General features: G+C 41.9%; 1 protein-coding gene across 1 annotated transcript in view; it reads left to right on the top strand.

The window, feature by feature from the left end:
- Window positions 1-22,479, top strand: part of marchf8 (membrane-associated ring finger (C3HC4) 8) — a gene marked incomplete at its 3' end in the record, with an annotated part of 218,951 nt that overhangs the window by 167,309 nt on the left and 29,163 nt on the right. The window lies entirely within an intron of this gene.

Raw genomic sequence — 22,479 nt, forward strand, 5'->3', positions numbered from 1 at the left:
AAACAACAGTATGTTTAGTGTGTTGGATTACCTCTTATCTCTGAGGCAATACGGTTTCAGGTCTCTGCAAGTTGATTTTCACCGGAAAGGATGGAATGTAATAGTTTCCTCAGATATCAAAGAAAACTCCCTGTAATGCTTTTGAAAACGGTCAGCAGGAAATGTCAATGGAGCCAAAACGGAGCCATGGCATTGGTCCGAAGGTACATTAGTCTGAAGGTTCATTAGTCCGAATTTGTTAAGAATACTATGCCTAACTCTAACCCTAACCATTTTGGCCATTTATGCCAAAACATGTTATTCTGTTATTGTTCTTAAGGCTGTTGCCGTTGTAAAATGTTTTGAATTCATTGCCCTAAGAGTTAATTTGGGACCAACCAATTCAATTATTGTTATTGGTATTTATAGGCTTCCTTCTGCTAAGCCTGAAGCCTTAGAGAAATTGGCCAGCTTAATTTCTCATTATAAGGATGCAGAAATGATCATAATGGGTGACGTTAACTTAGACTGGGCAACCAATGTATCTGATAAATGGAAAGAAATCTGTAGTAATCTTAACCTCACCCAATTAATCACAGAACCGACTAGACCCAATTTTAATAACATAGAAAGATCAAGCCTTTTAGATCTTATTTTATGCAATAAGAGTGATAAAATAACTGCCTCTGGTGTCTTTGAACTTGATGTAAGTGACCATTGTCCCATTGCCTGCATCAGAGACACTCGGGTAAAGAAAGCACAGCCACAAGTTATTGCTAAACGCAATTTTAAGCATTTTAATGTGCAAGCCTTTTTTGATGATTTTCACCACAGTGATATTTTAAGCACTTCAACAATTTTGGAACCTAATCTGGCACTAAATCACTTTACTAAGAATTTCAATCTATTGGTAAATAAACATGCTCCGTTAAAAAATCAAAGAATAAAAAATAGATCTAGCCCATGGTTCACCATGGATTTAACCGAACTGCTCAGATTAAAGAATAAGGCATGGACCTTAGCTAGAAAATACGGTGACCATTCTCACTGGGCCGCTTTTAGGAAAATTAGAAATAAATTTACTGCATCAGTGTCGAAAGCTAAATCAATTTACCATCTAAACAATTTCTCAATCTGCTACTCAAATCCAGCAAAATTCTGGAAACTAGTAAACTCAACTACTAAAAATAATAATATTATAACCATGCCTACTCATATAAAGTATGATCAAACTGTCATATCTGGTGAAGTGGAAATATGCACATCATTTAATAATCACTTCATTACAGCTGGGCACCTCTTTGAAAACACTCACTCTGATAATGTCATGAGGAACCTAGAAACAAATGAGTCCACTTTAGCTGACCCTCATGAAACCCCTCAGTTTACGCTCAAACTCCTTACCTCGGAGGAAGTAGGTAGAGCACTTTCAGCTATTGACCCCAAAAAAGCAACTGGTGAAGATGGTTTGGATCCCTATCTTCTCCAGCTTTCTGCCCCTTTCATTTCTGAATCTATTACTCATATCTTTAATCAATCCATTTTATCAGGTGTCATCCCAAATGTATGGAAGATTGCCCATGTTGTTCCCCTGCACAAAGGGGGAGATAAAATGGACCTAAACAACTACAGGCCTATTTCTAAGTTGTCATGTCTATCGAAAACATTGGAATCCTTAATATGTGAACAATTCACAGGGTTTTTAGCTAGACACTCACTGTTGAGTCCTTGTCAATCAGGCTTCAGGGCTAACCATAGCACCATTTCGGCTGCATCTCTGGTCTTAAATGACATCGTGTCCGCAGTGGATAACAAAAAGCAATGTGCAGCTCTGTTCATTGATCTATCAAAGGCATTCGACACTGTGGACCACTTCCTGCTTTTGCGCAGGTTGCAACACATTGGATGTGACTCTAATAGTCTCAAATGGTTTTCTAACTACCTCTCTGATAGAAAACAGTGTGTGAGAGCTGGAAAAGTTCAATCTGCTCTTCTACCCATATCTAAAGGTGTTCCACAAGGTTCAATCCTAGGACCGGTTTTCTTTACCATTTATATAAATGACATTGCGAAGGAAGTGAAAGATTGTAACATCCATCTATATGCTGATGATACGATACTAAACTGTTGGGCAGACACTATGCAATTAGCTTTTAATAATCTACAACATGCTTTCAATGTTTTACAACGTGCCCTTTTTAATCTAAAGCTTGTTTTAAATGCAGAAAAAACGAAAGTCATGCTCTTCACTAGAGCAAAATCAGTTGATTTTTCAAATCTGTCAATTTGCACTTTATATGGCACTCCTCTGGAAAGAGTCGAGCACTACAAATACCTGGGCATCTGGATTGATGATAAATTCACTTTTAAATTTCACATTGAAAACCTAACCAAAACATTGCGGGCTAAACTGGCCCTACTTTATAGACACAAATCCTGTTTCCCCTTGTTTTGTAGGAAAAGGATAATAGAGGCTGTCCTACTCTCAGTCTTTGATTATGGGGACACCATCTATAGACACGCTGCTGCTACCACCCTAAAGCCCCTAGACGCCATTTATCACTCCGCTTTACGCTTCATCACAGGTAACCCATACAACACCCACCACTGCACTTTATACTCTACAGTAGGTTGGCCCGCTCTCTCCGTGAGACGGGATCATCACTGGTTCGTTTACATTTATAAAGCCCTTTTAAAGAAATCACCAGAATATATATCCTCTCTGCTAATACCAAACCCCTCCATTCACCACACACGTTCTCAAAACTATCTCCCACAAATAGTTCCCACGGCCTATACCGAACTCGGCAAAACAGCCTTTGGTTTTAGTGCTCCTTTTAGTTGGAACGAGTTACAAGGTATTTTAAAATTAGAATCCTTGATTTCATTGGGACGCTTCAAAAATCTGCTCACAAATCTTATTGTTTTTGATTGTCATTGTTTTAATTAAGTTGTCTGTTTTATTGTTTTTGTACTGTTCTTTCTTATGGTTTTGAATAACATAACTTGTTTTGCTGCTGTTCTTACTTTTACTATTATTGTTGTTGCTTGTTCTTGTTGTAATCTCGGCATTCTTGAAAATGAGGGCCTGCCCTCAATGTATTCCCGAGAAATAAATAAAGGTTGAATGAAAACCTCAGTAGCCCTAACTAAATTCAGACTAATGAACCTTCGGACTTATGTGGCAGACCACCGGCATTGTGCCGTTACCTACAAAAACGGACCCCATTCTTGGGGCGAGCAATCGGGCCAAAATAGCAGATCTACAAGCTCACGACACTTCTCAACACGACGCGTCGTAAGTGGCGAAACATGAAGTCTGCATTGCGGCATCTGATGGAACAAAAATGGAGGAGAAATAACGTGTTTCTTTTCCTCAACGTTTCCTTCTGCTCTGAGCCTCTCCCGTTTAGCCGAAGCATCTGCACTGATTCCTACAGCTCTGTTATTAACACTTAAACATGTTCCCATCAGAGACAGATGGAGATGGATGATTGGAGATCGGCTTTAATTGCGTAAAACATAAGTGGTCCATTAGTGCTTCCCTGCAGCTGCACGACCGTGGTAGCCAGCAGCGTGGCCAGACTTTGCGAGCGGAATTAAGCAGCCAGGTCTTAGAAAACAAGCCCAAAAGAAGCGACCGTGAGCCGCAGAAGACAGTCGCGTCGGGCTTTGATCTCAACGCTTGATCGATCTCAATGAGGAAGTTCCAAACACTGTTGCATTGAGAGCATTTCCGCGTTCCATTCTTACAATGGGAGTCAATTCAATTCAATTCAATTCAATTCAATTCAAAGGGGCTTTATTGGCATGAGAGAACATACGTTTACATTGCCAAAGCAAGTGTCAAAATATAATAACAGTTGAAAAAGGGGAACATATACTGTATATACAGTTGGAGGGGGTATAGCCTTGCATTGTGTAAAAAGAGCCATGTCACATTTTGTTCTTAAATACATGATATACAGTATTTTCTGGACTATAAGGCGCACCTGACTATAAGGCGCACTGTCAATGAATGGTCTATTTTCAAACTGTTTTCATATATAAGGCGCACCTGACTATAAGGCGCACATAATAGACGCTACCGTTGCGTTATGCATCCAACAGATGGAGCTGTGCTAAAGGGAATGTCAATGTCAATGAATGATCCATATATAAGGCGCACTGGACTATAAGGCGCACTGTAGTTTTTTGAGAGAATTAAAGGCTTTTAAGTGCGCCTTATAGTCCGGAAAATACGGTATATATATACAAGGCATAAAACTTTTTGCAACAAATAGCAGCAATCCTTTGCAGTCGCTTTGGGGCAAATAGCAGCGATTATTCTATTCCCTCAACAATTTAGATAGTATACAGTCAACACTAGTGTCTCACATATGAGATCACGCTGGAAGCGACCATTATTCCACATGAGCACTTTAAACCTGCATACGTTGGCTGTTTCAAAATATCAGGTCTACAAGCGCACAGCGCTTCGCATCGTGACGTGTTGTGAGCTTGAAGAAATGTGTGATGTTTTTGAAACAATTTGCATCTTTATGAACAACACACCTCTCGTATGGGGGCTCCTGCTACAAAATATTTTCAGATGGGGGTCCGAGGCCAAATACCCCCCTAAAATAGGAATCGTTTAAAGGGAACCCTTAAAGGAGTAGTTCACCCCAAAAATTACTTTTTTTTCTATTGATTACTCACACTATGGAGACTTGAGTTCAATGATATTTTTTGTATTTGTCGAATTCCTAAGAAAAAAAATTGATTATAGTAAATTTAACCCCATTCATTTCGGATGGGGACCCGAATCGATTTGGGTCCCCATCCGGAATCAATAGGGGTAAAGTTACTATAATCACATTTTTGTCTTAGGAATGCTACAAAAAACTAAATATTATTGAAGTCTCCATGGCATAATTAATCAATAGAAAATATTTCATCATTTTGGGGGTGAACTACTCCTTTAAGGAACCGGAATTCTCCAAATCCTACAAGGAGGCCAACCAGTGTTCATTTTGTTGACTAACACCTCATCCGCACTGCACGCGAGCGAGCGATGCGACGCTACGCGATGTCCCACGAAATACTCATATGGTGCGTCGGCCATTGCGTTGTGACGTAGCCCTTAACCAATCAAGTAAATAAATATTAATACTAGAAGCAGTGCTCCTCCGAGCACAGATCTCCACCAGGTAATCGGTCCTGGTGGCGCTAAATGTGAAAAGGGTGCATGTCTTCTTTGGCCTTTAACGGCAATGTGACATTGCATGCATGATTTGAGGCATATTGTTCCAAAAATTAGTTTGGCAAGATTCAACCTGCTGGTGGCGCTATAACATTTTCAATGTGAAAAGGGTGGCATTTGTTCCTTGACCTAGTGGCAATGTGGGTGCAGAATTTCTCTGTAATCACAAGCTGTGTTCATGATTTAAGTCATTTTGGTCAAAATGGACCAATCCTGCAAACTTTGGAAGCCAATGTTAGCCAATTCACCGTTTGTCAGCCTTCTGATTGGTCCCTGAGACTCCCTGACTGGCCAACCAGAAAAAACCATTCACTTTTTGCTATCGGGGGTGGAGTTTGTGCAGTGGAGAATGTTGTTTCAGGCTTTCAGCAACTGTCTGCAGTGCGGAGCACGACCTTCGTCCAGTACGGCCGCGGCAGTAGGGGGCGATCTCGCTCATCATAATGAATAAGCTTCAACAAACTAGTTCACATGGACCTTATCAATGGTCTAACTAGTTACGATTGGGTACATATATTTTAAATGGGCAGAATTACGAAAAGCCAGCCTATTATGTGAGGAGAACAGATTATAGTTCTCCTCTTCCTACCCAAGATGCAATGCGCTTTCTTTTTCTATTTCTATTCTCTCTCTGATCCAGAGGATTAAACTAATTAAAACATATATTTTCGGGGGAAAATTACTGTTTTGCTATGTAATTACTGTACCTTTTTCTTCCCTTTTTATTAATATCACGTAGATGTGTTTTTTGGTACTTTATATAGCTGTAATGAGGCTATGACGAAAAAAAAAATCCCATCCACTTCCACTATAAAAGAATCTGCAATAGTGATTCTGTCCCACTGGGATTAAACAAATTAAAACATATATTTTCGGGGAAACCCCCTGTTTTGCAATGTAACTACTGTACCTTTGTCTTCCCTTTTTATCAATATCACCTAGATGTTTTTCCTTTGATACTTTAAATTGCAATAATGAGGCTATGAAAAAAAAAAATCCCATTCACTGCCACTATAAAAACAATCTGCCCAGGGTTAATGTCCCAGCATAGTAACAGGGCAGAATGGGCGGGATTTGCAAAAGCCTGAATTAGGATGGAATATGAAATATCGGACAGATCCGACTTGATCACATGACTATAGAGATACTGTGTACTGATTTGCATGTTTTTGGGATAAAATCTCAAGGAATAATAGGGGAAAAAAATGCTTTACATAAGTTGGCCCCCTGGTGGCGCTATAAAAGGCAGATATGAAGAATGCAGGGCAAAGGTTTTTCCTTGGCCTCTAGGGAGTGCACATACAAAGTAGTACACTAGTGTACACTGATCAGTGGAGTTATAGGTCAAAACACGAATCAGCCTGTTATAGCGCCACCATGAGGCTGATTTGAATTTTTGTAAGTGGCATTTATTCCTTGGCCTATGCACAATTTCACCAAAATCGCACACTGCGTTCATGATTGCGATCGTGATCATCAAAATGGACCAATCCTGCAAACTTTGGAAGCCAGTTTTAGCTAATCAGGATTATGGAATATGGAAAATCGGACAGATCCATGTCGATCACATGACTCTAGAGATACTGTCTACCGATTGTGTATAGTATAGTAGTAATAGTTTCCATAGTAACCATACCATCCCAACCCAACCCATCCCATCCCATCCCATCCCAACTACAGTACTAATTGAAGCCGAGGTGCTGGTCGTGTGTAGTCGGGTTACAAATGGCATCCCCAGAAAATCACAACTGCAGCTCTGGTCCAAATGGACCCTTAGAGGTGTGTAACTCTGAGGGTCATGGGGGTCCTCGAAATTAAAACATTTTGAGAACCAAACGTGCTACTTAGACATTGACATTCAGAAGCTTCCGAGTGTGTGGCTCATTGTCTTGGACGCTTGCTAGCTTTCTTCTCTTCCAACTTATAACTGTGACCAGAATGATGATGACTACTGACACGGCAGCCGCTATGACAAGGTAGAGCCACCAGGTGGCCGGGTTAGGGTTAGGGCTCGGGTGGACTAGCAGATGGATCTGCGCAGAGGCCACAGAGATCTCATTGGTTCCTGAACACACGTAGACGCCCGCATCCTTTTCCATGTCCAAGTTGTGGACAGTCAGTCTGGTCATGTAAGGAGTGCTCTCGATCCCAAATCTGCATGAAGTAGCGTTGGTGCCGATAGCCGATTGGGTGCCGTCTGCCTCCACTTTGAACCAGGCCCAGTGGGTGATCGGCGGGTATCCATGGCCAACGCAGGCCATCACGGCCCTGTCGTTCCCAATGTAATGCTCAGCATCAGCCCCCCAGGCCTGAACGCGGGGGGCTGCTTTGACTTCGATCGTCTTCGACTGCCACATCACATACGACCTCCTGTGGTAGAAGTAGAACACACATTCATACTTTCCGGGGGAGAACCGGGAGATGTTATCCAAGCGAAGAGTGGTGTACGAGGTTTTCCCCAGGGAATTAAAAATAAAGTGGCCATTGTACCTCCAAATGGACAAGTGGAGTTTGGTGGAAAGTGAGTCCTTGAGAGTGAGGTTGCAGCTGAGCACAGCAGAGGTCTGGTTGATCACTTCAGGTGGATCTGCAGTGATGGTTGCCATTTCCTCTGCACTGGCTCGAAACATCCACAACACGAAGGCAAGGATTGCCCAGATTGGCTTCTTCATAATTAAATACTTCTAAAATACTCAGGCGGTTCACTTATGTCTGGGAAGACGATACCGATTAAACACATTGAAATCTCACAGCAAATGTGTTTCTTCTATATACTATTATGCGGTGACGCTTGCCGTTGTCATCCCGGTGAGGTCACCACGCCCAAATATGGAGTTCCAGGTCAGCTGCAGTGGTGTAAAGTAACTTTACCATAGGCGGCGGGTGAGCCAAACGTTTGGCGAGGCTGCACCCCGCCGAACCCCCCCCCCCCCGGTGGAGGGGGGGCGCGCCTCCACGGCTGTGTCAGACACTGCCTCCATGCCATTTATATACAAGAATACAGCGACCCAAACAGTTACAGACCTATCTGACACAATGACAACAATCTGTAGGTCTACACAATAGACAACACTACACACACATCACATCTTATGCAACCAAATTACGCACGGTGACGGCGCAGCCGCGCGCGCGTGCGCGCGCACACACACACACACACACACACACACACACACACACACACACACACACACACACACACACACACACACACACACACACACACACACACACACACACACACTAGCACAGACACTAGCACAGACACTGGCACACACTGGCAATAATACTCACAGATGAAGTGTTCCACTTCCAGAATCAGAAAGTATCCGTGATGATGATAATATCATTGTATAGTTTCCTCGCTGGCGTAATTGTCCAATGTCGACGTCATGATTAATGCCTTTGTTTGCTTGTGCATCGCTGCCTGTCTCATTTGAAAGTGTCTGTGGTATATTTTAGTTGATACAAATTACAAAAGGTTTTGAAAGTGCGCGGTCCACTGCAGCCATCATCACTACACTTCTCACTAAACGTAAACAAAACAACATTGTCTGTCTGTGAATGCTCTTCCTGTTGTCCTTCACAATAAAGTGTCCCCCTTTACTTCTTCCCAATGCGTGACATTTTACTCAGAAAAATAACAGGAAATAGGTGTAACAGAGGCAGCGCGATGACGGTCAGGCAGATTGACGTTCATTTGGACTGAGACTGACTGTCAGTCGGAGGCTGACGGCCGGGCCCCCGCGGTTCATATATTATATAATTTGCAAAATACCCAGCGTAGCATTTGGGAAGGCACAGCCTACCCTGGCCTTATTGACCCGCCGCCTATGAACTTTACACCACTTTTGTTTTATTAATTTATTTAAGTTGTACTTAATACAATTTTGAATTACTATTTTAAAAATAGTAAAATATGGCAAAAGAGTTTAGGAATAAGGGGTAAGGCGGATGTCTCAGAGGAAGGGTTTTCATCTTTTTGTTTCTGTTTATCGATTTTCTGGATAAATATACGTTTAAGATCAGCAGCAAATACTCAATTCAAAGTGTGTCCTTTGAGAATGAAAAGTGTAGAGTGTATAATCTGTATATATATATATATGTCACAGTTAGTTTGAGATTCAGTTAGATTGAGAACAGGAGCGCTCGTTTTTGTGCACAATGTGGAGCAGGCGCCGCCTCCTTCGGGGAACTAGGAATAATTTGACTGAGGTTAGGGTTAGGATTAGGGTTAGGTTTAGGCATAGTTTTACTGAGGTTAGGTTTAGGGTTAGGTTTAGGGTTAGGGGTTAGGGTTAGGTTTAGGGTAAGGTTTAGGGTAAGGTTTAGGGTTAGGGTTAGGTGTTAGGGTTAGGTTTAGGCTAAGGTTTAGGGTTAGGTTTAGGGTTAGGGGTTAGGGTTAGGTTTAGGGTAAGGTTTAGGGTTAGGTTTAGGTTTAGGCATAGTAGCATTCAAATGCTCTACCACTGGGACATGAGGTGAACAAAAACAAGCGCTCATACCCCAATCTAACTGAGTTACCCAAACTAACTGTAACACATGTCTATATATATATATATAATTATATATATATATATATATATATATATATATATATATATATATATATATATAATTATATATTTATTCATTAATTTATTTTCTTTAAAAAATGTGCCCGCAATTCTGTACACACACACACACACACACACACACACACACACACACACACACACACACACACACACACACACACACACACACACACACACACACACACACACACAAAGGCCCATGTGAAAAGTTTGGGGCAGAGGTTCTGAATTGGCATCCAGGAAGTGTGTGTGCACAGTTTGGCCGAGACCAAGCCAACAGCGCCGGAGATTATCTGGTAACAGACGGACGGACGGACAGACACACGGACAGACACACGGACGGACGGACGGACGGACGGACGGACGGACGGACGGACGGACGGACGGACGGACGACGGACGGACGGACGGACGGACGGACGGACGGACGGACAAAGACGAAAACATATATGTTTTCATGCCTTTCGGCTGGTGGAGATTGGGGGGCGGGACATGGCCCAATAGAAGCTCCGTAGCGCGACTCGTTGTGAGCTTGTAGATCGGCTATTTTCAGCACCTGAGAGCAACCAAACATAAAATGACTTTCTCCAGCACTAGTCCCTCCCTAACGTTTTAGACTAGTTTTTATTTTGTTGACGAAATTGTCAATATATTTAGTCTTAGTTTTAGTCGTCGCAGCTTAGTTTTTATTTCGTTTTTATTTAGTTTTCGTCAGTGAAAAAAACACAGTCGACAAAACCTTTTTCGTCATAGTTTTAGTCAACGAAATCAACAATGCTGTGCAGTGGTGTAAAGTAACTGATTTACTCAAGTACTGTACTCATTTTGAGGTATTTGTACTTTAGTTGAGGATTTCCAATTACCAATACTTTTACCTCTACTCCACTACATCTCGGATCCAATTTGAAAACTTGAGTTACTTGTTACTTTGCAGATATAATTGAAAACATACATTAATCCACTTTGGCCCTATTCTATTCTGTACCTAGGCTATTTAAAAATAGCAGATCTACAAGCTCACAATGTGTCGCAAGCTTGTAGATCTGATATATTTTCAAACCTTTTGTACTTTTACTTTTGGTACTTTATGTACATTTTGATGCCAACTCAATTACATTTTGAATTCCGGACTTTTACTTGCAACAGAGTACCGGTATTACTGTACTCTGTACTCTGTTCTTGTTTTTTGTTTTTATCTTTTTCATACTTCTCTGTAACTTTGTAAATAACCTTATACTGCTGTGCTGCCTCTGGCAACTGATTTTCCCCCTTGGGATAATAAAGGTATCTATCTATCTATCTACATGGCAGTATTGCTACTTCTTTCCATGCCTGTAGACTCCTGCAGGAAGGGGATTGCTTAATGCGCTCCAAATTCCTCTGAGCGGTGATGGAATGTGCCTCCGCAGAGATGCACTCTTCAAATACACACTGCTAATGGCCTTGGATAGAAGGCTGCGGTGGCAGCACGTTGGGAATGGCAGGAATGGAAGTGTGCATATCGTCGTTGTCGGGTGAAAACCTTGTATGTCCAAAACCATTGGTTTTGCATTTATCATTTTTAAAATGATCTGAACTAGTGAAAACAGCAGATCTACAAGCACACAACGCCTCGCACCGCGAGGCGTTGTGTGCTTGTAGATCTGCTGTTTCACTACTTTTGTGCGATGGCCTTGTATGATGAAGCAGGGCTTTGCTTTGCGAAAGAACGTACAAATTTTGAAACTTGGAGATGCAAGGTTTCCGCACGACAACGACGATATGTGTGTGTATGTGTGCGCGCGCGCACACACGTGTGTTCACACAGTCCCCATGAAGCCTGACTTAACGTGAGTGTTCCAGTGGAACTACTGGCATCACTCTGACACGTTCCCCTACCGCCACATGCTGTCCATACAGTTATTCTTTCCATGCAATCACATTAGCAGAACACCGACGTCGCTGCTCAAAGACACTTCCACCTCAACATATGTGTCCCAATTTGGCTGGGAGCCAGTCATTGGATTTTATTCATTTTCATTTTTTCATTTCATTTGAAAGCTGGGGATCATAGCTACAAAATGATATATTGGTTGTGGAGATTGACCCAACAGTTTTGAAGATATGGCTTATAGAATGATGCCATGCTGAAATACTACTTTGAGATATTCAAGTTCTAAATAAATTTCTAACCTGCAAATGACCTGACGATCTCTCACATTAATTAAAAAAAGTCTTATTTACATGCAGAGTTAAGCTCTGGCGTTTAAGTGAAATGTAGCCTGAAATTTATGAAATGCTTAGTGGCTTTATCACATTTTAGTGAAAAGAAAAAAAAAGGTATTTTCAGTCCCTGTCTAAAGCTGTACTTTCCGAGATGACTGGCTCTCAGTGAGATTGGGACACATATTTGACACATTGCTGGCATGGCCAGGCCTGGGCTTTCCTACCTACCTACCTACTTACCTGTAATACCTACCTACCTACCTACCTACCTACCTACCTAACTACCTACCTACCTACCTACCTACCTACCTACCTACCTACCTACCTACCTACCTACCTACGTACAGTACCTACCTACCTACCTACCTACCTACCTACCTACCTACCTACCTACCTACCTACCTACCTACCTACATACATATAGCTGTGTCAGCAGTGGTTAATGCAGCCCTTCAAAGTCACTGTGTAATTATTTAGTACTGATGTAGGAGTCTGATCATCATCATTCATCATCCTAACGTCTTCTATTTAGAAACCCAGACATTCGTGCCCATTTCTGGATGGATGGCTCATTTAAACCCCACTCTGATCTCCTTTCTCCTCTCTCTCTCTCTCTCTCCCCCTCTGTCTGACTTTGTAGGAGTTTTCCATCTAACTCGGAGAGAGGTAGCTATAGTGATTAATTATTTCTGTCAGATTTGAAAAAGAGGTTTCGCTCCGTAACGACCTCTGTGGCTCGGCTCTGAAAGTCGTGGCGCGTTGGCCGCAGTTCTCTGGACGCACAACGAGAGAGGGAGATCTACAAGCTCACAGAGAGCGAGAGAGAGAGAGAGAGAGAGAGAGAGAGAGAGAGAGAGAGAGAGAGAGAGAGAGAGAGAGAGATGGTTATGAATGCCAGGGGGGGAAGGAGCAGGGGCGGCACAAGGGGGGGAAAAGTGGGACTGAGTTACTAGGGCCCAAGGTGGAGGGGTCCGTAATTATTTTATACTTTAGCTATTGAAAAATAGCAGATATACCGAGTGCCGCGCAGCTTGTAGATCTGCTATTTTGAAAAGTCGTGAATATGTGTGCAAATCTTTGAATATATGTATTTTTAAGCGAACATTTGTAACTCAAATTTGGCTTCTGGGGGGTCCCTGGAACGAAATATTTTGAGATGAGGGTCCGTGGCCAAATACATATCATTTCGGGGGTCCTTCACGTGAAAAGGTTTGAGCACCACTGACATAGAAACATAGGTTTTTCAAAAAACCTTAGAAGGATTTAAAATATTGCACAAGACTTGCACAAATGTTCACGATTTTTTCAAAAAATAGCAGATCTACAAGCTCGCAGCACGGCACTCGGTGCCGTCGCTGCAAGCTTGTATATCTGCTATTTTTCAATAGTTAACCCATTCTGAACGGGTACACATTATTGTGTATCATTATTTTATGCTTTAACTATTGAAAAATAGCAGATATACAAGCTCACAGCGCGGCACCGAGTGCCGCGCTGCGAGCTTGTAGATCTGCTATTTTTGAAAACATTTTTGAAAAATTATTTTAAAAAATTGTGAAAATTAGAATTTTGACCCGATTCTATAAGTGTCTTTTGAATCCTTCTAAGGTTTTTTGAAAAACCTATGTTTCTATGTCAGCAATCTGGCTAGCCATCGTCAAAGAAAAGGTCCTTTTCACTTAACTGGAGCTCAGTTAGTCTGTTCTTGAGAGACTACTATGTCAGTGGTTCTCAAACCTTTTCATGTCAAGGACCCCCAAACTGATATTTATATGGCCATGGACCCGCATCTCAAAATATTTAGTTCCAGGGACCACCCAGAAGCAAAATTTTAGTTACAAACGTTCGCTTTAAAAATACATATATTCAAAGATTTGCACACATTTTCACGACTTTTCAAAAATAGCAGATCTACAAGCTCGCAGCGCGGCACTCGGTGCCACGCTGTGAGCTTGTATATCTGCTATTTTTCACTGGTTAAAGCATTCATTAATTCTAGGCCTAAATGGGTTTTAAAGTACAAAATGTGAGTGTATGTTTGTACCCAGGGCCAGAATTTGGTGTGACACCCCTGCCAGGGAGGGAAGGAGCAATGAAAGGCGAGTGAGAGAGAGACCGACGGAGAGAGAGAGAGAGAGAGAGAGAGAGAGAGAGAGAGAGAGAGAGAGAGATGAGAGAGAGAGAGAGAGAGAGAGAGAGAGAGAGAGAGAGAGAGAGAGAGAGAGAGAGAGAGAGAGAGAGAGAGAAGAGAGAGAGAGAGAGAGAGAGAGAGAGAGAGAGAGAGAGAGAGAGAGAGAGTTGTGAGTTGAATAGCAAGAGGAAGATGAGAGAGGAGTGAAGGAAACAGGAAAACTAGATAAAAGTCAGACATCAACAACTGTCATTCACAACTTCAGTGGATCAGGTTTGGATTCTGAGTTCAAATCAAAACAAGATCAAAAAACACACAGGATTGTGATCACTTTTATATCCAGTCAGAGAATGTTCTGGGTAAACATTATGTAAACAATCTGATGCACTTGGATAGCAATGGTCTTCGCCAGGTCGAAGGCAAGGCTGAGATTATGTTTTGGCCCCTGTTCATCTGTCCGTCTCTGCCCATGTCTCTGCCGTGTGTGTGTGTGTGTGTGTGTGTGTGTGTGTGTGTGTGTGTGTGTGTGTGTGTGTGTGTGTGTGTGTGTGTGTGTGTGTGTGTGTGTGTGTGTGTGTGTGTGTGTGTGTGTGTGTGTGTGTGTGTGTGTGTGTGTGTGTGTGTGTGTGTGTGTGTGTGTGTGCGCGCGCACGCGTTAGGGCTTTCAAGACTAGTATGTTTTGCTAATCGACTAGTTTGACCCACTGGTAGTCGACTAGTCACTAAACTATTATGTACCGGTAATAATGAAGACGCTCTGGGTCAGAGCTTTTCGCAGCAGCCAAGTTGCCATGACGTGTACTCGCACAAACCCACGTGTGCACGTTAACGCAACATAACAAGACCAGCATTTCACAATTGCCACATCCATTTTTGCTGCTACAATAATAAGGAATGGAAACTGAACACACCAAAATGACTGTATCTGCCTACAGCTGGCCTAGATATGGCCTACATCTTGGCACACACGGCTAAAAGTTTTACACCCAGCGTCCTATTTGCCAAGCTTCACAGGCTAGCGGAACGCTTGATGAGAATTAAACGTGGGATTTTTGAATAGCTAACGCAAAAATCTAAGCGCGGGGTTTTCCCGGTGTTAATAGGTTACGGACTGGCATTTATTTACACTTTCAAATGTTTTTTATTTGAGCAAATTACATTAAGTCAGAGATAGATGCAACAATGCATGCTCTTTTTTTCGGACTGGCATTTATTTATCTAGTGTCAAACACTGAAGATGTTTCTGGCAACTATAAATGGGAGACGGGCTGTTATTTGAGAGCTGGTGTTTATTATGGGTTTTAGAAGGGAACAGAGGGTTTTATGTGAACAAAGCGTTGTTAAATGAATCATTACTCCTCCTCTGGTATTAACTCACTTTCTGGTTCTATAGAGAAGCTGCCATGCTGTCTTATGTGTGTTTGAACGGCATCAATGATTAACACTGACAAGCAGTATAACGCCGTTGTCGGGTGGAAACCTTGTATGTCCAAAGTGTTCGTTTTGTATTTATCATTTAAAAAACGATTCAAACTAGTGAAAAGAGCCGATCTACAAGCACACAACGCCTCACACCGCGAGGCATTGTGTGCTTGTAGATCTGCTCTTTTCACTACTTTTGTGCAACAGCCTTGTATGGTGAAGCAGGGCTTTGCTTGGTGAACAAAAGTACACATTTGAAACTTGGAGATTCAAGGTTTCTGCCCGACAGTGACGACATACAGTAGTTATACCCCCACCCCACCCTTTGTACGTCTGACACAAGCTGAAACCCCCCAACAGGTGCACACACACACACACACACACACACACACACACACACACACACACACACACACACACACACACACACACACACACACACACACACACACGCACGCGCACCCACACTCACATTGTCGGAAACCCAAGGGGCCGAGGGCCAGACTAACGGTCCCGGCCGAGCCCCCCCCCCCCCCCCCCCCCCCCCAATGTACACTTGACACAACGAGCGACCACATTTTCACAACTTTCATCTTTTTTGTTATCGATTCTTTTTTATTTTATTCAAAGCATGAATGTAGAAAGTCACACAAATATATTGTGAATACAATAAGAAAACAATAAAATCACAAGATGAATGTACAAAGATACAACAACTCAATCAACAACGACATACTCACTCACTCACTCACTCACTCACTCACTCACTCACTCACTCACTCACTCACTCCACTCCACTCCACTCCACTCCACTCCACTCCACTGAAGTGACTTGGAGTGACTTGACACATGAATATGATTGAGGATTACTGTGATTAATAGGTAAGCTTAAATTCCATATTGCACAAACCATACCTATAACTTTCACTAGCCCCCCAAAAAAAACGATTTTGGATTATTATATATTTTTTCATTTTTTATATTATATATATATACATATATATATATATATATATATATATATATATATATTATTATTATTATTTTTTTTTTTTTTGCAAAATTGCTCCAAGCACCACAGGTCCACCAGTTGAATACCTATGCTCTACATCATCAACGCTGATTGGCTGTCAGACACGATGGTTGGAGTTGGGGGGGAAGCGAAGGTCGCTTCAGTTTGATTTTTACAGCTGGGGCGAAGTCACCGAAGGAGGAATTAAATGGCATGCCGATTAAATGAGGGAGAAATAAAAGGGTAAAGATAATTGGCTACTCTAAATGAAACATAATAAGATGGGAATATTAATTGTTGTCATTGTGCTGCTGTGCTAGACAACAACACAATTACAATGGTTCTCCCTGAATTTAAAAACAACATTAATAACAAAACAATTTAAAATTAGAACAGCACTTCAATTGCGGTCCGGTGCTTAAACGAACAATTTACAATTTAGCTGCAATACAATGGAGCCTGCAGTCCTGCACAAGTAAACAAGTATGGCAAATGAGCATATTGCACGGCCCATACTTCAGTTAGTGATTCTTTCAGGTTCTTGTCCAAAGTGTCTGGCAGTGGTGTAAAGTAACTAAGTACATTTCAAGTGTGTTACCAAAAGTATTATTACATTACTGGAGTATTTCCGGTTTTCAATTCTTTTTCTTCTACTCCACTACATCTCAGAGGGAAATATTATACTTTTACTCCACTACAATGCTTTTCATTGGTTCAACAGACTTCACTTTTACTTCCAACCTCAACCTCAAAATATGTTGTGATGCGACACGTTGTAGGATCACTTGTAGGATCGCTGGATTGGCTATTCTTTGCCACTTTACTGTGTGCCACTGCAGTGGTCCAACTGTGTGCTTTCCTTTCAGAGTTGCCAACTATATTTTCATATTTCATATATACTTATATATTATTCGCCCCCTCTATTGATGCACCTTCTCTTTATTGGTACTGTACTGCTCTTTTTTTTTGTTCTCTTGTTTCTTTCCCTCTTATCTTTTTTTTCTTACGTCTCTGTAACTTTGTAAATAACTGTATACTGCTGTGCTACTACTGGACAACTGAATTTCCCCCTTGGGATAATAAAGGTATCTATCTATCTATCTATCTAACTGCCAAGTCAGCTTGTTTTTGTACTTTTTTTGTAAAGTCGCTTACAAATTGTGGGTTGTTTTTTGGGGTCTTGTTTTGAAAGTGTACATAGTTGCCTATTTGGGCTTGCTTCCTAAGTCCCCGTCCCAGATTAATATGTACTTGTCCGCGGAAAATATTTTGCGCCAGGGACCCCCATACAAGATTTGTGTTGTTGAAAGATTTTCGATGTAGGGTTCAAGTGGTAAACCTGGTCCCTTCTTTGACTTTGGGGCTTGTTGTCATTGACCTGACCGCTGGTTTCTATTGCAGAATTTGGCAACACAGTTTCCTTGGCCTGATGCCGGCTGCACAGTGGCCTTGTGACCTCATTAGTGTCCCGTATCAGTCCATGGAGATCTGGAGTCTGTTTCCTCTACCGCTGTTATCTCTGTCCAAGCAAGCAAAGCTCATGTTAACCACTTTCAACCTGAAAGTGGCCCTATTTTGGGTATGCCATTATTTCTAGACGAGGGCTGCATTTCTTTTCTATTAGCTTAGAATCCCCAATGATGAGGTCAGTGTATAGGCAGGTTTCTGTACTGTCCACTATAGTCCTTTATTGTAGACAACCAGCTCAGTGCCACAGTCTGAAAAGCATCCGATCTCTGCACAAAAAACAACCCCACTAGCCAACACTCAAGAACTAAAACTAAAACAACAGGTTTGGGGATCCGTGGGGATTTCATTACATGAAAAGGTCCTGTGCATTCATTCTCAATGTTTGTAAACTAGGGCTGGGACTTTAACTGATTAATTGCGATTAATTAATTACAGAAAATTAACGCGATTAAAAATTAACACATTTTAATCGCACTTAGTTTTTGCACCACAGAACCTTCAGTTTCGGACATACCAATCATAGCGATGCACCAACCAAGAAGAGACAACAAACGCAAAGGGAGAAGTAGCCGATCAGAGCGCTTTGCTTGGCCCAGTGGATGCGAAATTTAGATAAAAAAACTCACTTGTTGATTCACTCGTACAACAAAATGAGTTTTACTTGAAAAAAATGCTTCTCAGGTCAAATATCGATGTGCGATTAAAATGAGATTAATTGCGATTCATTAATTACAAAGCCTGTAATTAATTTGATTCATTTTTTTAATTGCATTCCAACCCTATCGTAAACAAATAATTGGTCTATACAGTACCTTTCTGCTTTGGCACTCAGCATCAAGGGTTGGATTGGGGACAAGTCCCTGCAACGTATGCCACGTCCATTGTCCAGGGGGTGTACTTGTGCATGAAGCTGCCTTATACGCTACTGAAACAGGAGATAGGCTCCTGCAAGGCTCACTTACTCTACCTTATAATGAGTGACAACCAATTATGTGAAGATAAAGCCCAACCACACCAATGATTCGCCATTGCAACTACTGGCATCAAAACCGTTTTAAGGTCAACCGAACCGAACCAATGCAACTCCTTGCAACTGCCATTGGGGACAATGGTTAAAGCACTGACGTACAGGCTGACAACCTGTCGTGATGGACGAGGCTTCACTGTGACACAAAACAGTCGTCGACACGGCCTTGAGCATCAAGTAATCAAAGAATGATAAAAGACAACTTTGTATGCATGTGTGCACGCGTGGTTTCACTGTTTTGCCACTGTGTAGAGAGCTGTGGGAAGGCACACTGAGAAGGCACACTGAGAGATACAGACAGATACAGAGAGTGACACATACAGTATGTGCTGCTATTGGCTTCGACTATTGCAACCGCAGGTCGCAGTTTAGTATGTGAACCGTCACAGCTTGACCGTATCTCTGACATCACAGGTGACATCACAGTAATGTCAGATACTCAGAGCAGGGATCATAAAAGGCTGACACATCACTGTGACATCACAGGTGACATCACAGTGATGTCAGATATTCAGAGCACTCCATAGTCAATAAAAGGCATTGTATGTATGATGTCAGTCAACATAATCCTGGCCAAGACAGATATATAAAGCTCATTTGAATTTAAATTGAATTGAGGGAGAGAGAGCATTACATTTGAATAAATTGCTGCTACTTGTCACAAAGGCGTGAATGCAAAACATTGAAAGGGTACTTCTGTCAACTTTCAAAGGTTTACATCATGCCTCTCCAATATGGACGTACCGTATAACTATTTCTGACAGAACATGTACAATTTGTTATAGTTTAAGATGGTCTTACCTCAAAGTCTGATATGCTTTTATTGTATTCCTATTCACATTCAATATGTATTTGTACATGCATCGTTTGGATGTGATTGTCTTGTTACACTTTTTCTTTGGCCAGGTAAACGTGCGTTTTCTCGTGTCAAAAAGCTCATTTGAATTGAAGGAAAGAAAGATAACGAGAGAGAGAGAGAGAGACAGAGAGAGAGAGAGAGAGTGAAGGGATGGGTGGGGGGGGAGTGGGACTGAGTTACTAGGGCCCAAGGTGGAGGGGCCTTAATTGTTTTATCCTTTAGCTATTGAAAAATAGCAGATATACAAGCTCACAGCGCGGCACCGAGTGCCGCGCTGCGAGCTTGTAGATCTGCTATTTTTGAAAAGTTGTGAAAATGTGTGCACATTTTTGAATAATGTACTTCTTAAGTGAACATTTGTAACTAAAATGTTGCTTCTGTGTGGTCCCTGGAACTAAATATTTTGAGATGTGGGTCCGTGGCCAAATACGTATCATTTGTAGCACTGAGTGCCGCGCTGCGAGCTTGTAGATCTGCTATTTTTCAATAGTTAAAGCACAAAATTTGAGTGAATCCTTGTGCCCAGGGCCCAGAATTTGGTGTGACACACCGACAGAGAGGAGGGTGAAGCCGTGAAGGACACAAGCAGACATTGAATTGTGTATTGATTAGCATCAGGCTGTGCGCTTTACAGTGTCCCAGGGTTACAGCTGGAATCAATAGGTAATTAGTCTTCTGTTTAAACCAGAGGAGAGAGCAACGCTCTGCCCACGTGTCACCCTGCTAAACCCTGTCCCCATGTCACTTCATACCCTAAGCCAGGGGTGGGCAACTTTGATGATGGCGAGGGCCACTATATTTCCACCTTCACTCCAGAGGGCCACATTGCATATTGCTTACGTCCTACTTTGTCACTTTCTAATATCTCATACAAAAGAAGCAAAAAATAGCAGATCTACAAGCTCAAAACGCATCGCGCTAGATCGGCTATTTGTGCTTCTTTTGAATTGGAATCTTGAATTATTATTTTTTGTTATTTTTGAATTGGAGTCCTGAAATGTAACATTTTGATTTCATTTCAAATGCATTTAGTGATATAATACAAATGCATTGGACATAAAAAACTACTACTATACTAGTCATTAAGCTACTAATATAGTCTGACAGAATTAAAGCAGGTCATGATAGCAATTGTAACAGCTGAATTCAATAATATATCAGTATTCCGGTATTAACCTGCGGGCCGCATTAAGCGAAGGTTGGGGCCGCATGTGGCCCCCGGGCCGCCATGTTGCCCATGTATGCCCTAAGCTGTCTCCATGTCCTGATGCTTGTTGGTAACTAGGGGTTTGCAGGGACGTGCAGAGAATGTTAGGGAGGCAGTAGTCTCGCGTGGCCAGACTGTTGACTCCGCGATTTTGGAAACAGTGGCGTCAGTTCAGAAAAAGCTAAGGTATGGCAACATGACTGTTGTGCCGGTGTGGCAACATGACATGTTGCTATACCTTAGCAATAGGCATGATACATTTATTTTAAGAAGTACATTTTATTTTTTCCCCCCGTTTCTACGGTTTCTTGGGCTGGATATGGCAGCCTGGAACGGTTGTTCAAGTGCAGCTAAACTTGGCATGTTAGTAAACGTGCCACAATTAATAATAATGCATTGCATCTGTGCAGCTGATCTAGGGAACCTGGGAATATACTGTACCATTTTGTCAAGATGGGAAGAATAAAAGTGTGGAGAATATAATTATAATACCTTGTTAAAGTGACCATTTTGTTAAATGTTGCATTTGTAGTTATTTTACTGTAATTCAACAACATAATAACCAGCACAGATAGACAAAGAGACATTCATGGATTTATATTTATAAGTAACTTTTATTTTCCCCCTGGACCCAGGGTAGGGTATGGCAGCTGCATGTATACCCCTGCCATACCCAATTGACACCCCTGTTTGGAAATGCTCCCGTATTGAGAGAAGAACGACGATTACCTGGTTAAAGCGGAAGTGAAGCCTCCTCGTCATTCCCGTTTCCGTCTCACATCTCGCATATTTATCATTATAAAAAAATAAAATCATCTAAACATGTTTAGCTTGCTGCTTGGCAGAAATGAAAATGTAAAATATATTTTCTTGAACGGTAATGCCCGTTTCCATTACTCGCCGTTCAGGAGCTGTAGTTCCAGACTCTATAGCATTCAGAGATTGTGGAATAGTTGTCTGGCTACGCGAGACTAGGGAGGCAGGGGCTGAAATGTCTAAAAGGGCCTTTTGGTGGAAATATCGAAAATAGCAGAGCTCCAAGCTGCGACGCTTTGTGAGCTTGGAGGTCGGCTATTTTCGATGCTTGATTTCTACACTGTGAGGGCAATTCTTTCAACATGAGATGCTGCATTCAAGTTCAGGAGAGTTTGGACAAGGCAGTTCTCTTGAATGCTGCCTTCAGGTATGGCATGGAAAGATGGCATTTGCATTTCTTTCACCATAGTAAAAACTGCTTTCATGGTCTGGAGAGAGGGCACTTTTTACAGATGGATAAAAGGGCATGGGCTCAAGCCCCCTTTGATGTCTATGTCTGTGCACGTGCCTGAGGGGTTGACACTAATGGCTGC

Source organism: Nannobrachium achirus, assembly GCF_963921795.1.
Source record: "Nannobrachium achirus genome assembly, chromosome: 13".
NCBI lineage: Eukaryota > Metazoa > Chordata > Actinopteri > Myctophiformes > Myctophidae > Nannobrachium > Nannobrachium achirus.